Here is a 16,338-nt window from a genome sequence, read left to right as displayed (position 1 = left end):
CCTCTCTGACTCCTTTAATTTCTTTTTTTGTTTGTTTCTTTTGCTTTTTGAGACAGGGTTTCTCTGTGTAGCTCTGGCTGTTCTGGAACTCACTCTTTAGACCAGGCTGGCCTCGAACTCAGAAATCCACCTGCCTCTGCCTCCCAAGTGCTGGAATTAAAGGCGTGTGCCTTTAATTCTTGCTCCACCCTTTCTAGCAATTGCCCAAGCTCCATCTAATGTTGGGCTGTGAGTCTCTGCATCTGCTTTCAGCAGCAGCTAGGTAAAGCTTCTGTGTGCAAGTATAGCATAATATCATTAACAGTGTCATGGACTGGCTCTCTTTCACGGTATGTGTCCTAAGTTGCGCCAGTCGTTGGTTGTTCATTCCCTCAATTTCTGCTTCATCTTATCCTTGAAGTCTTGCCAAATTGTAAGTTGAATGCTTTGTAGATGGGTTAATGTCACCTTCCCTTCATTGGAAGTCTTACCTGGTTATAGAATGTGGCTATTTCAGGTTCCATATCCCCTGTTGCTAGGAGTCTTAGCTAGGGTCACCTCGTAGATTCCTGGGCGGTTACATTGTCCTAGTTTCGGGCTTGTTTCAGTGATGCACCTCCAGTGATTTCAATACTCTCCCACTTCTCTCTCTTTCTCTCAGTCTTCCCTACACTTGATGTCTCCTGTTCTCCACTCCACCCTGTCTCTCACCCAGGTTCTACCTCCATCCATTTCTACTGTGCTTTTCATTTCCCTCTCTGAGTGAGTTTCAAGCATCATCCTGTGTGCATTCCTTGACGAAATAGAATAATAATACCTGAGTGTGCTGCTAGCATTTCCTGTAGTCACAGACCCTTGAGAGCTAAGACAGCAGGAATCCCAAGTTTAAGGCTTCCCTGGACAAAAAAATTACAGGCCCACAGGTCAACATTGCAAGACTGGCCTCAAAATAAAATGTAAAACGAACACAATGTTGGCATTTGCAAATTTCACTTCAAGAAAAACATAACTGTGTTACTAAAATAATTATCAAAATATACCATCTTAGAAAGCTTAAACTTTCATATTGTGACTATTCATAGCTTTTTGGAACTCTGCAATTGGGGCTCAATTCCACTAGTGAGTCATCTTTTCTGTATCCTGTTTTTAAAAGCCCGAGTCAATTCAGATATGAATGGAAGCAATAAAGGAGAAAGATGAGGAATCCATTTACATGAAATTGCAAAATTCCCTGGAAAGGGAGTTTTAAAGATGATAGGCATGCATATGTATAAGCCTCTTCCTTATTTTTAGTAAAAATATAATCCACTGTACATTGTTCCCCCAAATTTATACACACTATATATATATATTACTAATATATGCAATATATATATTAATATAATTAATATACAAATATAGATAATGTATTTTTTAACTTGAAAAGGTTTTATACCTGTGAAAATATAATAAAAAGCAGAAAATGATTAAATTGTATCCTGAACTGATACAGACATAGAAGAACACAGATTGGCATTGGTTATTTATGGCAATCTGCCTTTACTCACAGGAAAAAAATAGAAGTGCTCAGAGCCCTGGACTGACCTCAGACAGCTGGAAACTGACACCCACTGAAATGCAGAAAAAAACAAATAGTTGTGATTTCTATTTCACATTTGGTCCAAGTGAGAAAAGAAATTACCTCCAGAATGATTGACACTGAAAAGAACAAAAACCATGAAGTGAAAACTTTCTGTGTTGGAGCAGCATGATAGGTTGAGTTTGTCCAAAGTCACGGAGTTAATATTGACACCAGCAGTAGGAATTGTAGTCAGAACATAGCTGTTCAACTCCTGCATAATTCTCTAGGGCAGATGTAAGCATAGGCCACATTCTAAATTATTGTAGCAAAATAAAATTTATTGACACATTTTATAACACTCATGTTTGACAAATATTAAAGTTAACTGTATTTATTTGTATTAGTTCCTTTTCTTGTTGCTGTAATAAAATACTATGTAACAAAAAAAAGCAACCTAAGGGTTTATTTTAGTTCACTTTAGTTCACAGTTCCTGGCTAAGCTGCATCCTGGCAAACAGTAAGAATTGAGGCAGCTTGTCCAGTGGTATCCATGATCAAGAAACAAAGTAATAAATGCCCAGGCTTAGATAATTTTCTCCATTTTTGAACATTGTGGGATCCCACCAAAGAGTGTTGCTACCAATAGCAGATGGATTCTCACACTACTAGCCTTAACTTAAGCAGTAAAACCCCCACAGGCAGCTAAGAGGTCTAAATCCCAGAAGATTATAGATCTCATCAAGATACCAATTCAAATTATCCATTATGTTATTATAAATTAAAAACTCATCTTTATAATCACAGGTGGTGCAGGAGCTTGGCATTCATTAACTTCAATATTAGAACCACAGTTTTTCTAAAAATTGCTTTTAATAATTATAAGTAATATAATTGCATAAAGTTAAACATCTGAACACTACACAAGAAGGAATGCTTAATTTTTCTAAATATAAAATATCTTCTTGCTCTTTTCAACTTTCTCTTATGACATTTGCTGGACATATGCTTTGGAAGAAAGAATTTTTATCTATTCTGATTCCATGAAATAGCTGTGAAATGATTCTTGTTTTGAATTTATGTTTCTGATTCCATGTTATTGATATAATTTTGAACAATTTTATTTGAAATATTTATTGCACAAATTTATGAGTTGCAGTGCAATATCTTAAAAGACGTATATGCTGTATGATAAACAAATAAAAATAATTAACACATTTTTAATATCATTTTAACTGTTGGTTAGTTGGTATGGTTTTTGGTTCCTATTTATTTTTTCAAAGAACTAGATCTTAAATTCATTTAATATTTGGGTTGTTTTATGCTTCTAATTTAATAATCTCTGTTCCTGTTTTTATTTTTTCTTGCCTTATACTGGGGTTGAGTTTGGCTTTCTTGTTTTTCAAATTCTTGAGTAGCCTCATAAATAATGTGCTTTTATTTAAACTTTAATGTAGGCACTTCAAACTATAAACTTTTCTCCTAGAATTGGTTTTAATGTGTCCCAGGATATTTCTTGTGTTGTATTTTCATTTTCTCTTAGTTCCAGGAATGTTCACTTCTTCTTTTCTTTTTTTCATGCATGTGCTGTATAGGTTTATTCTAACTTGACACACGCAAGAATCATGGACAAGAGAGCCTCAATTCAGGAAATGCCTCCACAAGATAGGCGTGAGGACAATCCTGTGGTGCATTTTCTTGACTTATGATTAACAATTGACATAGTAAGGCCTAGATTACTGTGAATTCTGCAACTCTGGGATGATGGTTTTGAATGATATAGAAAAGCAGGCTCAGCAAACCATGAAGAGCAACCTAGTGATAAATACTTCTCCATGACCTCAGTTTCTGTCTTGAGGTCCTAGCCTTGAGTTCCTGTGCTAATTTCCCTGGATGATGGACAACAAGGGACAAGATGAAATAAAATCTTTCAACTTCAAGTTGATTTTGGTTATCGTGTTTTATCACAGCAATAGAAACTGTAAATAGAATGAGATTATTGCTGGAGAATCAATTTTTGTTACAAACCTCTGTATATACATATACCTTTTCCTCTACCCAAACCCTCCCATATCCCATCCCTTCCTCCACCCCCCATCCACACACACACACACCACTCTCTTTCAAATTTAGTTTACACTCAGGTTTCTTGGCTAACTAATTGTCTGTCTGAATGTGTTGTTCAGAATTTGATATTTGAAATTACAAGTTTATTTAGTGATCATTTATTTTTATATTTGGATCCAATAATTTAGGGCACTGCACTAATGGCATATATTACTAGACTTTTAATCACTACACTTTTCTTTCTTTTTTCTTTTTTTCTTTTTTTTTAACTAAGCTAACTCCTTATTTGCTAGGTAATGTATCCTTTTATCATTCCTTACAGATTTTGATTTAAAGTGAGGTGTATCTCCGGACTCTCACTCATCCTCCCTGCTCTCTAGAAGACTTCCTTGATGCTGTCACTATTCATCAGCATCTTTATGAGTGAGGGAGGTTTGTCATAGGCAGAAGATAGTTGGGTCTCTTTATAATTCAGCTGGCTAATGGGTTTATACATTAGAAATGAGAAATTCAATCATTTTACACTGCATGGTTATTATCAATAAATAAGAGCTAAATCCTTCATTTTATGATTATTTATATTAATTTTACATTCTTTTTATAGCATATATGCATATATATATGTATGTATGTATATGTATACACACACAAATATATATGTATATATATTTGGTGCTTTAATATTTTTTGTGATTATGAAGTTCAATATACTATTTTACATATGAGTTTGTAAATGTGTTATAAGTATACTAGTTATACACAATAATAGGTTTCATTATTGGTTCCCCTTATTCTAGTGGTTCTCCCTGTTCCACATCCCCCACTGCTACATATTTCTAGTCATTCTCTTGGCACTCTGGACTTCTCTCTTGTCTCTTCCCATAACTGATACTGTCCCCCTTCTCGCTCCCCTCCTACCCAGGGACCCCCTCCCCCTTCTAAGTAGAATTGACGAATACACAGTTTGGCCTTCCTTCTTGTGTCTGTGAGTTGTGACATGGGTATTCTGATTGGAGGATCCACTAGAACATTCTCATGCATGGTAAAATGTTGAGAATAAGATTTTTAAATATAGAAAATAATATTATTTCCTAACTTTAAATTTTTCGTTGCACTATTAACAACTCACTCTTGGGGATAAATTCAGGGATACGGGAAAATAGAACAACTATTACTTACTTTATCCACTTTAACTTAAAATATTAGAAACATGACAAAAATTTTATCTTTGGAAAAATATGTGTCCAATTGTAGTTTCATTTTTTTCCCCTTTTTCTTGATTTAAAAATTTTCAAGATGGAGTAGTTCTATGAAGTCTGGAAACATGTTTTAATCTTTTATGAAGTCCATTTAGATTCTAATATTCTATCATAATCAAATTTATTCAGAGGGAAGAACTCTGGAATTTATTTTTCACTTTTTTTTTCCTACAGCATCTCTCAGGCTAACTTTTGTTAGAACTTCACTTGCATATCACTTACGTAGGATTCTAGTTCCCTGTGAAATCCTATGACTTTTTGGTTCTCTCTTCATTTTCATCATTGTTTTCTAAATCTTTTGTGTGTTTATGGGTGTGTGTGTGTGTGTGTGTATGTGTGTGAGAGAGAGAGAGAGAGAGAGAGAGAGAGAGAGAGGGAGAGAGAGTCAGAGAGTCTTTAAAAAGTTTCTCTGTGTAGCCTTGAATGTCCTAGAACTTTTCTTTGTATATAAAGATGGCCTGGAATTAACAGAGATCTACCTTCCTCTACCTCTGGTGTACTGAGAATATAGATGTGTGCCAACAATGAGTGTATCATTTTATAAATTGCCAACTACATGTAAGCATTATTTTGAGGTAGGAGAAAAAGAATATATGACAATACATTTATTTCTATGTGAGAACTGACTAACAAGCAATGTTGAATCAATTATGATACTGAAGAAGATTATACAGGTAGTTACTTAACCACATAAAATCTGTTAGTTATTTTCTAATATTATATATGAATATTATGTTCACATCTATTTCTGTAGCTAATGTGTACTTTTAAAACAATTCATTCTCCAAAACAATGATATAATCACTCATATTCACTGTCCATGTTAGAAATTTATACTATTAAAACTGAAGAAAAGTTTTTTGAAAAGTAAATATTTTAGTAGAATGATAAATTATAACTCTTCCCAAGCTATGAATCCTTGAGTATTTTTTGTCTATAAAAATTAAGAAAATTATTTCCGTCTAGAAATACCTTAAAACTTTTTTGCTATATTCTACAAAAAAAGGAAAGAGCTTTTAAAAATCTTATCCTCAGTAGTCAGGAGCTAATGTTAAATTCTTTTATCTGACATTACAAGAGTTCAAAGCATGTTGTAAATGTCAGTAATCAATTCTACAAAGGATATCTCAGAGGATCGGATTAGTAAGCAAACAAATCCTGAGTCTACTGTTAACCTCAACTTACAGGCTTTTAAACTCCATGAAAACACTTAGAAGACTGGAATCAAGGACAAAGAAAAGCCCTAATTGATATGTACTAATAAAGGTCAGACAAAAACAGTAATTGCATCTCTGTACAGAATTCAGAGGATTAATCATTTGTTTCTATTACAGTTTTCACCCAAAGCCTCTAGGAAACATTGGTTCATTGGGGGTGAGGTGCAACCACATGATGTTGTAAAATTTGTTGGCAATTACTGCAGGCTTTAGAATAGGCAGTCTCAGAAAATGCTCCAGACTTTGAAGCTAAGTCAGAATACAGAGTTGCATTTGAGTTCCAATCAGATGGAAATAGATGAGTACTACAACTAATTCACATCACTGGATCAATAGGCAAATTCATATAGAGGACTACATGACTACATACAGCTTGAGTACTGAACAGCAATGGCAAGCTACAGTGCTAGGAGAACTGGACTATGTGATCATTAACAGCACTAAATGACATTTAAACAGGGAGTAGATTTTAAAAGGTTATGATTCCCTTCATACAAACAACAGAGTACAGGCCTTGTGAAACACATGAATAACATTATTATTTTTTTCATTATCCCTATACAGATGTACATTAGCATTTGAAGGTTGAGATTTTCCATTTAAACGTATGCAAGCTTTTGAAAAATGACAAGGAACTTGAAAACAGTTAATTTGTTGAATTTATATGAAACAGAACTAACTATATATTTGGTAGGATTGGAATATAAATTGCCATTAGATTCTCTCTTCTTTTATCAAATTATAAGTAAAATTATCAGATGTGAAAGGCTTGGTTTCAGAGCTAGGGACAGTGATCAAATAAAGAAAATGCAGTGTTTAGTATTATCATTGTCTGACCTTTAACTAACATATTTTTTTTTCCTGATTCATCTGGTTTTCTTACCAACTGCAATGCTAGGACAAGACACCCAGAAAGATCAGCAATTCAGACTGCATATAAGGAAAGAAGAAAGTGTGACAAGATTATGAAAGTAATTTTTGCTGGAAAAAAGACAGCATTTTCAACAAATGGTGCTGGCTCAACTGGCAGTTATATGCAAAAGAATGTGAATTGATCCATTCTTATCTTCTTACACAAAGCTCAAGTCTAAGTGGATCTAGGACCTCCACATAAAACCAGAAACACTGAAACATATAGAGGAGAAAGTGGGAAAGATCCTCGAACATATAAGCAAAGGGGGAAAATTCCTGAACAGAATACCAAGGGCTTGCATTGTAACATCAAGAATCAACAAATGGGCTGGGCGTGGTGGCACACACCTTTAATACCAGCACTCAGGAGGTAGAGGCAGGCAGATTTCTGAGTTTGAGGCCAGACTGGTCTACAAAGTGAGTTCCAGGAGAGCCAGGGCTATACAGAGAAATCCTGTCTCAAAACAAACAAACAAACAAAAAAAAACAAAAACAAAAACAAAAAACAAAACAAAAAAAACAAACCAACAACAACAAAAAAAAAAGAATCGACAATTGGAAAAAGGTCTTTACCAATCCCAAATCTGTTAGAGGACTAATATCCGATATATATATATATATATATATATATATATATATATATATATATCAAGGAGTTAGACTCCAGAAAACTAAAAATAGGGTACATAGCTAAACAAAGAATTCTCAACTGAGAAATACTGAATGGCTAATAAGCACCTAAAAAATGTTCAACATCCATAGTCATCAGGAAAATGCAGATCAAAACAACCCTGAGATTCCACCTCACAGGAATGGCTAAGATCAAAATTTCAGGTGACAGCAGATGCTGGCGAGGATGTGGAAAAAGAGGAACACTCCTCCATTGCTGGTGAGATTGTAAGCTGGTACAAACACTCTGGAAATCAGTTTGGCAGTTCCTCAGAAAATTGGACATAGTACTACTGGAGGATCCAGCAATATACTCATAAGATCCTGGGAATATACTCAGAAGATGCTCCAACATGTAATAAGGACACATGCTCCACTATGTTTACAGCAGCCTAATTTATAATAGCTAGAAGCTGGAAAGAACCCAGATGTCCCTCAAAAGAGGAATGGATACAGAAAATGTGGGACATTTACACAATGGAATACTATGCAGCTATTAAAAACAATGAATTTATGAAATTCTTAGACAAATGGATGGATCTGGAGGATATCATCTTGAGTGAGGTAACCCAACACAAAAGAACACATATGATATGCACTCACTGATAAGTGGATAACCCTGAAGCTTGTAATACCCAAGGTACAATTTGCAAAACACATGAAACTCAAGAAGAAGTAAGACCAAAGTGTGGATACTTTGCTCCTACTTAGAACGGGGAACAAAATACCCATGGAAGGAGTTACAGAGTCATAGTGTGAAGCAGAGACTGAAGCAATGACCATCCAGAGACTGCATCACCTGGGGATCCATCTCATAAACAACCACCAAAACCGGAGACTATTATGGATATCAACAAGAGCTTGCTGACAGGAGCCTGATATAGCTGTCTCCTGAGAGGCTCTGCCAGTGACTTACAAATACAGAAGTGGATATTTAGAGTCATCCATTGGTCTGAGCACAGGGTCCCCAATGAAGGAGCTAGAGAAAGTACTCAAGGAACTCAAGGGGTTTGCAGCCTCATAGGAGGAACAATATGAACTAAGTGGTAACTCCAGAGCTCCCTGGGACAAAATCACCAACCAAAGAAAACACAAGGTAGGACTCATGTCTATAGCTGCATATGTAGCAGAGGATGGCCTAGTCAGTCGTCAAAGGGAATAGAGGCCCTTGGTCCTGTGAAGGTTCTATGCCCCAGTATAGGCTAATGCCAGGGCCAGGAAGCAGGAATTGGTGGGTTGGTGAGCAGGGGAAAGGAATAGGGTGTTTTGGAAGGGGAAACCAGGAAAGGGGATAACATTTGAAATGTAAATTAAGAAAATACCTAATAAGGAATAAATTAACAACTAAAATGCAGTACATTTACACAATGGAGTACTACTCAGCTATTTAAAAAATGAATTTATGAAATTCCTAGGCAAATGGATGGACCTGGTGGGTATCATCCTGAGTGAGGTAACAAAAGAACTCACATGATATGTCCTCACTGATAAGTGGATGTTAGCCCAGAAACTTAGAATACCCAAGAAGAATTACTGTTTGCAAGAATATGTTGCTATTTAAAAGTAAAACAGTCAACACAGTGGATCACAGGAAAGCAAAAGGTTAAACACTTCATGTTGTAACATGTTGACCTTTGTTAAGTAATCCTGTAGGTCAAATTTTATATCTGTTTCTGCTGTCCATCTTATTATAATGACATGGTATATGCCATGAATTTTATGCGCCTATGTTTGCTTTTGCAATATTTGAGATTTTAAGGTATTTAGATACCATTTAGAGGTCCTTTGACAAATATGTGAGCCCTTCATTTCAGTCTCAGCTCCTCAAGCTACTTACCTCAAAATCTTGCTTACAGATAACTGTGCACAATGGCACTGTATTTTAATCTCCTGCTTGCTTGCATGTAGGCAATACTATGCTAGGCAATTCAAATTTCAGGCCTACTTCTCATCTAATGTGATTGCTAAAATTATATTTCATTCATATTCTTTCCATTCAACATAAGGAAAATAACCTTTAACCTTTTGTGGAGTGATCTAGGAATAATATAATTAATGTCTAAAAATCTTCCTCTATATACACAGAACACTGCATGACATGGTCACTATGGTCTTTAATATTTTAAGTATACAATAACCATCTAATTTACAGGTGACAAAATTGACATTTTATTTCAACAAAATGTAAAATAATTATTTTTCCATTACATTTTTCTCACCTTATTTATTGACAATCCATAATGAAGTACAACATCAACTTGCTCTACCTTCTGGAATGTTGGGCAAAAAGTGATTTCAATATTTTTCCTGTCTTTTCATATTATTAGAGCATAAAACACATTCTGGAAGTCCTTTGAGTAGTAGACTTGAAGCAATGAAACATGTTTGAATCTTTAGTAGCTGAAACCATAGATTTAGGTTTCACTTCACAATGAAGGAACTATTTTGCTCCTCAGAGGCACTACAGAGGTTAATATCATAACGTAAGAAGCTATGACAGCAAGTCTGAAGAATCAGTATTCCCAGTCTCCTCACATGCATAAACTAATAAAAACTTAGGCCACATGCTGAAGTGTAAAGTCACGTGTGGTCAAACAAGAGCCATCTCCAAACAAGTTCTTCTTATTCAAGGATTAAAAATGTTCCTTAGCTTTGAAAGTTTTTTGATAGAAAAATCTATCCTCCATTTCCAGGACCAAACCTTAATTATTATAAAGCACTTCTCAAAGGACCCTGTAAATGTTTTCATATATACAAACCAGCATACTTTTGCTCATGTCTCAACTGGATTAACAAAACAAGAGTTTTCTTAGTAAATCTCAAAGGCATCCTTTAGGGTAAGATTTTTACTCAGGATTATCTCTCAATTCTCAGACCTGTGCAAAAATGGAACAAATTATTACACATTGATATATCTTGCTATACACTAAGTGAAATAATTAGAAACTTAGGAGGGGGCTAAAATTTCTTCTGCACACACATCCAGCACCATGAGTGACTTAGGGACAGGTATCTTAAAGTACATGGATTTTCATATAGATTTTCATGAGTTGGTAGGCAACACACAGTTAGATTTCAGCCATGGCTGCTTTTATCAGCCAGGTTGCTTGAGCTGTCACCAAATTGCATAAACATATGTGATAGCCTTGGGCTGAGCCATCAGCTTGGTGTCCCATCTGTGCTCATTAAATTATTGCTCTATGCACTTAATCAGGACCTGCTTTTTCACAGAGTTGTGTGAAACACATAGTCCCTAATAAGTACAGAATAGAGGGATTATAATTCTGCAATTGTGAGCTTTAAATATAATGTCAACTGGTCTTTTATGCCATTAATTTTCTAATAAATTTTATTGATATTATTCCAGAAATAAGTCACTACACTAATATATACAGATCACTGTATTGATGGCTCTTTGATTTACAGATTCAACAACAATACATCAAAAATAATCATAAAACATTGTTTCCATACAGAATGTATATAGACTTCCCCTTGTTAATATCCTGTAAATCATACATTATAATAACTATATAGTATATAAAGCATAATGGCATAATATAATAACTATATATCATTTAAAATGTAATCTAGACATGAATTGAATTATATAAGAGTAAAACATAGCTTATTTTAAAAAAGGCCATTTTACATAAGAAATTTGAATATTCATAGTTTTTTTACACATGTGAGTTTCTTTAAACCAATTTCCTTTAGATAACAAAGATCAATTGAATTTTATATCTTTAGAAAATGTATTTAAGTATCTGCTAATGATTTAATATTGACTCAGAATATTAGAGACCCACAATCAATAGTTAAGGAGACAAAAATCAATCTTCTTCACAAACAGAAAGAGTAGTGCTGTGATGGTTCGTGATGTTAGTGCGATATGTGTATCATGTGAAGTTATGTTGGTCTAAAGTTTAACATAAAACATAATCATTATTTCTACTTTTAATGTCAAACGTAATTCATAAGCAAAGCCAGACCTCCTGAAGTTAACCAACTGTTGTATCATTTTTAGTCAAAAAATACTATTGACATTCATAAATGCACTGTGAATTCCATAAGAATAATTAGAGTGCACAGCAAATTTTCTTGCCAAACAGTATTGTTTTATATAACATGTTGTATAAGAAGTATAATAATGAATATATTTCAATAGTCAGCACATAGATTAAAATCAATATAAATAATTATACATGCTTTGTTTTATGTGATCTCCAAAGTTCCACCTGTAATTAGAAAACTTATTGGACACAATTTCAATATTATTTATATGAGGATTTCAAACTTTAAATTTTGAAACACTTATTGGATCAAAGTTCCATGTCAGCTGGTATCTAATCGAGGCGTTCTGTCTCTCAAGATTTTATAGAAAAAAGTAGACCATAAAGGCAAAACTTCTATAGACCATATATTTTTGGCAATGTAATTGCTTTATTACAACACCTAAAATTAGTGGAAGTAAAGAAGACCCAGCCCAGACATTCCTCAAAAATATTGCTCTGTAAAGGCATGACACATGCCTCCAATCCCAGCGCTAGAGAGACAGAAGCAAGCTGATACTTGTTTGCTTGAAGCCAGTTTTATCTATAAATTGAGTCTAGGACAACCAGACTGTTTCACAGTGAAACTCTGTCTTGAAAAGCAAACAAGCAAACAGACAATAAAACAAACTCTGTGTGTGTGTGTGTGTGTGTGTGTGTGTGTGTGTGTGTGCGCGTTGCTTTGTTTAAACTACTTTCTAGAATAGATTTCTGTCTATAATACCTGAGCATGATGCCATTATGCTATTTTAGTGATTTATGTGATAGATAAATGATATTTAAATATAATTAAACAAATTATATTTAAATATAATTAAAGAGATGCACTTAACATACATTTATTGTATTTTAAAAAGTGAAAAATTACAAATCACAGTATATGGATAAGTAATTCGATGCTGTTTTATCACAGCAACAGAAAAATAATTAATACAGTATATAACCTTGGAATTTGTTTTACATTTATGTCCTCATTTTGGAATATCTGTAACCTGCTAGAGCATGCAAAATACTTCTAATTTCTAATTCTGAAAGCCTAAGAATGTACTGTCATTAATCTGATATATATGACCTGATTTTCTCTGTAATATCATAGACCACATCCATTTTGTTCATTGACATATCGTAGGAAGAAGAGATTAGTATAGTCTTGCCGGGCATGGTGGTGCACGCCTTTAATCCCAGCACTCGGGAGGCAGAGGCAGGCAGACTTCTGAGTTTGAGGCTATCCTGGTCTACAAAGTGAGTTCCAGGACAACCAGGGCTATACAGAGAAACCCTTTCTCAAAAAAAAAAAAAAAACAAAAAAACAAAAAAACAAAAAAAAAAAAAACAAAAACAAAAACAAAAAAATAAAAAAACAAAAACCAAAAAAACAAAAAAAGAATTTCATTTTTCTGTTATTTCATTTTAAGGTTTCTTATATTGCATTCATATATGTTTCTGTGTGTATGCCATGTGTGTGAAGGTGTTCACAGAAGCATATGGAAAACTGAGATTACTGAACCTGGAGTATAGGCTGTTGTGAGCCATCAAATATGAATACTGGAACCAAATGTGAGTCCTCTGGAAGAGAGAGATTAGTACAGTCTTAAAGATATGTATTAATTGTACAGTGCCATGTGTTTCAAGGAAATATAAATTGTTTGAGATTAAAACATAGACTGTACTTATCAGATTTTTAAAGAAAATAAATACTAGAATGCATTCATCTATGTTCGTGAAAATATCCACCTAAACAACCAAACCTATGCAGGACCTGTAAATAGTGATTTCAAATTAGTTCATAAAAACCAGGTACATCCCTGAGTTTTGGAAGAGCCATAACAGTGACTTCTCTAGTATATTATAAGATTCATTTTTGTTTGTGTAGGTTGTTTCTGTGGAGGTCGAAAGAGGATATAGATTCTCTGGGAACTACATTTACAGGTAATTATGAGCCACTTGACATGGGTGCAGGGAACCGGGGTCAAGTCTTCTGAAGGAGCATTAAGTGCTCTTATTCACTGAGCTCCATCTCCTGTAGATTTAAAGATGAGTTCTTCTTTCAGTAACAGAGAGAAGCATTGTAGTCACTTAGGTTTTTTATGTATGACTTCTTATTTTTCTATTTCTGAGTTGGATTGAAATATATATTTTAATATATATTTTAAAAATTTACTACCTTATCCAAGGGCAAAACATTCAGTTGCTTCATGTGAGATTTCCTTTCTATATCATCATTTTGCCAAAAGGCAAGCAAATGATAGGAGACTACTACCAGACAGTACTGACACTCATCCTGCATATCTATTCATGAACCAAGGAGATGATCACAGTATATATCTAATGGACCCTTTGCAAATGGAATGGGACCATTCTGCCACTTATCCCCTGGCTATGTGCAACCTCTTGTTCAACAAAGGCAATACTAGAGTTTAGAATTCTCAGATAGGCTTATATTCTGTATATTAAGGATACAAAATGATATTGATAGTGCCCTTTCCCTGTGATAGAATAAAACGCAAGCATATTAAAGCTAATTGATAACTTATTGTTTGAGTGGAAGAAAAATATTTTTGCAAGAAATTACAGATATCCAATTCAAATTCCATATCTTCAATTTTAAGATTCAAATCTGCAAACTGACTCAGTGAAACTAAACCAAGAATCTCAATTTTCTTTTTGATATCTGGCTCCGGATTTTTGCTTGTCTCTTCTTTATTATATTAGATTGCACAAGTCAAGCAAAATGTACCACCCTACTTATTTATTTTGCATTTAAGATCAACAAGAAACAGAAGGGTTTTGTTGTAGTTCTACAATCTTTTTTAACAATATTTTCCGATCTGATTTTCTGCTATAGTAGATCATGGATTTCCCTCAGTTGTCCATGTGTTAAAAAGAGTGGCTCTCCTGCAATCAGGGAAGCCGTATGGGTCTTTTCAAGGCAATCTGCATACAAGTTATGATTGTGTAGCGTTGTTTTCCACTGGACTCCTAACAGTGTGGATGGGGCTGTCTCTGACACTTTTTCTTGATTTTGGGACGCTTTTCTGCCTCATGGGTTACCCTCCCATCCAGGCTTAATATAACAGGGATATCTAATACTATTGTGACTTAATAAGCAATGTTTGGTTGATATCCCTCGGGGGCCTGCTCTTTCTGAAAGGAAACAGAGGAGGAAAAGGGGAGGTGTAGTTTTGGGGGAGTGGGATGGGAAAAAAGAGGGAAAATTGCAGTTGAAATGTAATATATGAGAAAAGAACAAATTCAAAGTGAAAAATAATAAAAATGATGTTCCCAAGGTAGCACTTTGGTATAGCACAGAACCCTTATGTACTTGTGGCTTTGTGGAGCCATTTGGTCCTCATGCATGTACCCTTGCTGGAAATTGTGAGATACCAGATTTCACCTCATCCCCTTTGGTCTCTATTCATATAGAGCGGCTGCTACCATTCCAAACACTTATGTCCCTATTTGTTTGTCACAATTCCATAGGAAAGGGACCATATGATTAAAGATTGCAATATCCAACATCTTATACCAAAAATAAGCCTTTTTCAATTTAGAACCTTATTATTTTGGCTTCGAGTATTTCTCATAATAATAGAAGGACCATAGTGCATTACATAATATTACTAGACTTCTTAGTAAATAAAATGTTGCCACTAACCTTCTGTTTTTCTGAAGCCTACAATCCACAGTGACCATGAAGAGAACAGGTTCATGGCAGCATCTCAGGTGACCCACAGAACCACCAAGCTGCTCAATGAGGTGGGTACTTTACTGACTCATAACATAGCTTGTGCTTTATCACATGTGTTAGACTATTTGGATAGTTTACTATATAGCTTATTTTCTTGTAGTTTTACATAATAATAAAATAATTCAATTACTCATTTGACATTTTTCTAAAATCTTTATAGAGGCACTTCTCAAAATTCACTATTCTTACTGTGTTGTCTGGCTACATTTAATCCAGGAACAATTTAAATTGTCCCATTTAGAAATCCCAGTAACAGACAGATAATTTTTCTGCCAAAGGTTATGACAACTTCCTCTCAGTGTTAAAATCTGTACATTTCTCTCCTCATTATCCATCACCTTTAAGTCATATTTCAAGCATTTGCTTTTGCTTGCTAACAACAGATCTTAGTAAAATGAACTGAGAGAGCTCATTTCTGTTTTGAATTTTTGAAGTGTAACTTGGCAACTGTACTAGAAGCAATGAAGACATTTGGAGCAAAATAGGAGGGTTATCAGAGAAGACATTCACTTCTACAATTTTTGCCCAATTCATAATCAGTAAATAACAGAATGTCTTTCATAAGCAAATATATGTATTTCTACCTCTTCAGAGGCATTAAGAGCTATAATTCTTCCATCTTTTAAATATCACCTAGATGCAGAAGATATAGGCATACAAGAAACACACAGACATCCAATTCAAAGTTGAAAATGGAAGTACTAAAGCCTATAGGAATGAGTTCCAAACAGTTCATTTGCTTTTAAAAGGTAAATAAATGATGTCTTACCCAAATGTATCCAAGTTTACAACTACAAGGAAAGAGGTATTCTGACAAGAGAAGAAGGATAGAATCTACCCTGGTGTATTAAATACAGAGGTAGAAGAATCAAAATTA

Source organism: Mus musculus, chromosome 16 (genome assembly GCF_000001635.26).
Source record: "Mus musculus strain C57BL/6J chromosome 16, GRCm38.p6 C57BL/6J".
Classification (NCBI taxonomy): domain Eukaryota; kingdom Metazoa; phylum Chordata; class Mammalia; order Rodentia; family Muridae; genus Mus; species Mus musculus.
Note: the sequence above shows the minus strand (reverse complement) of the source record.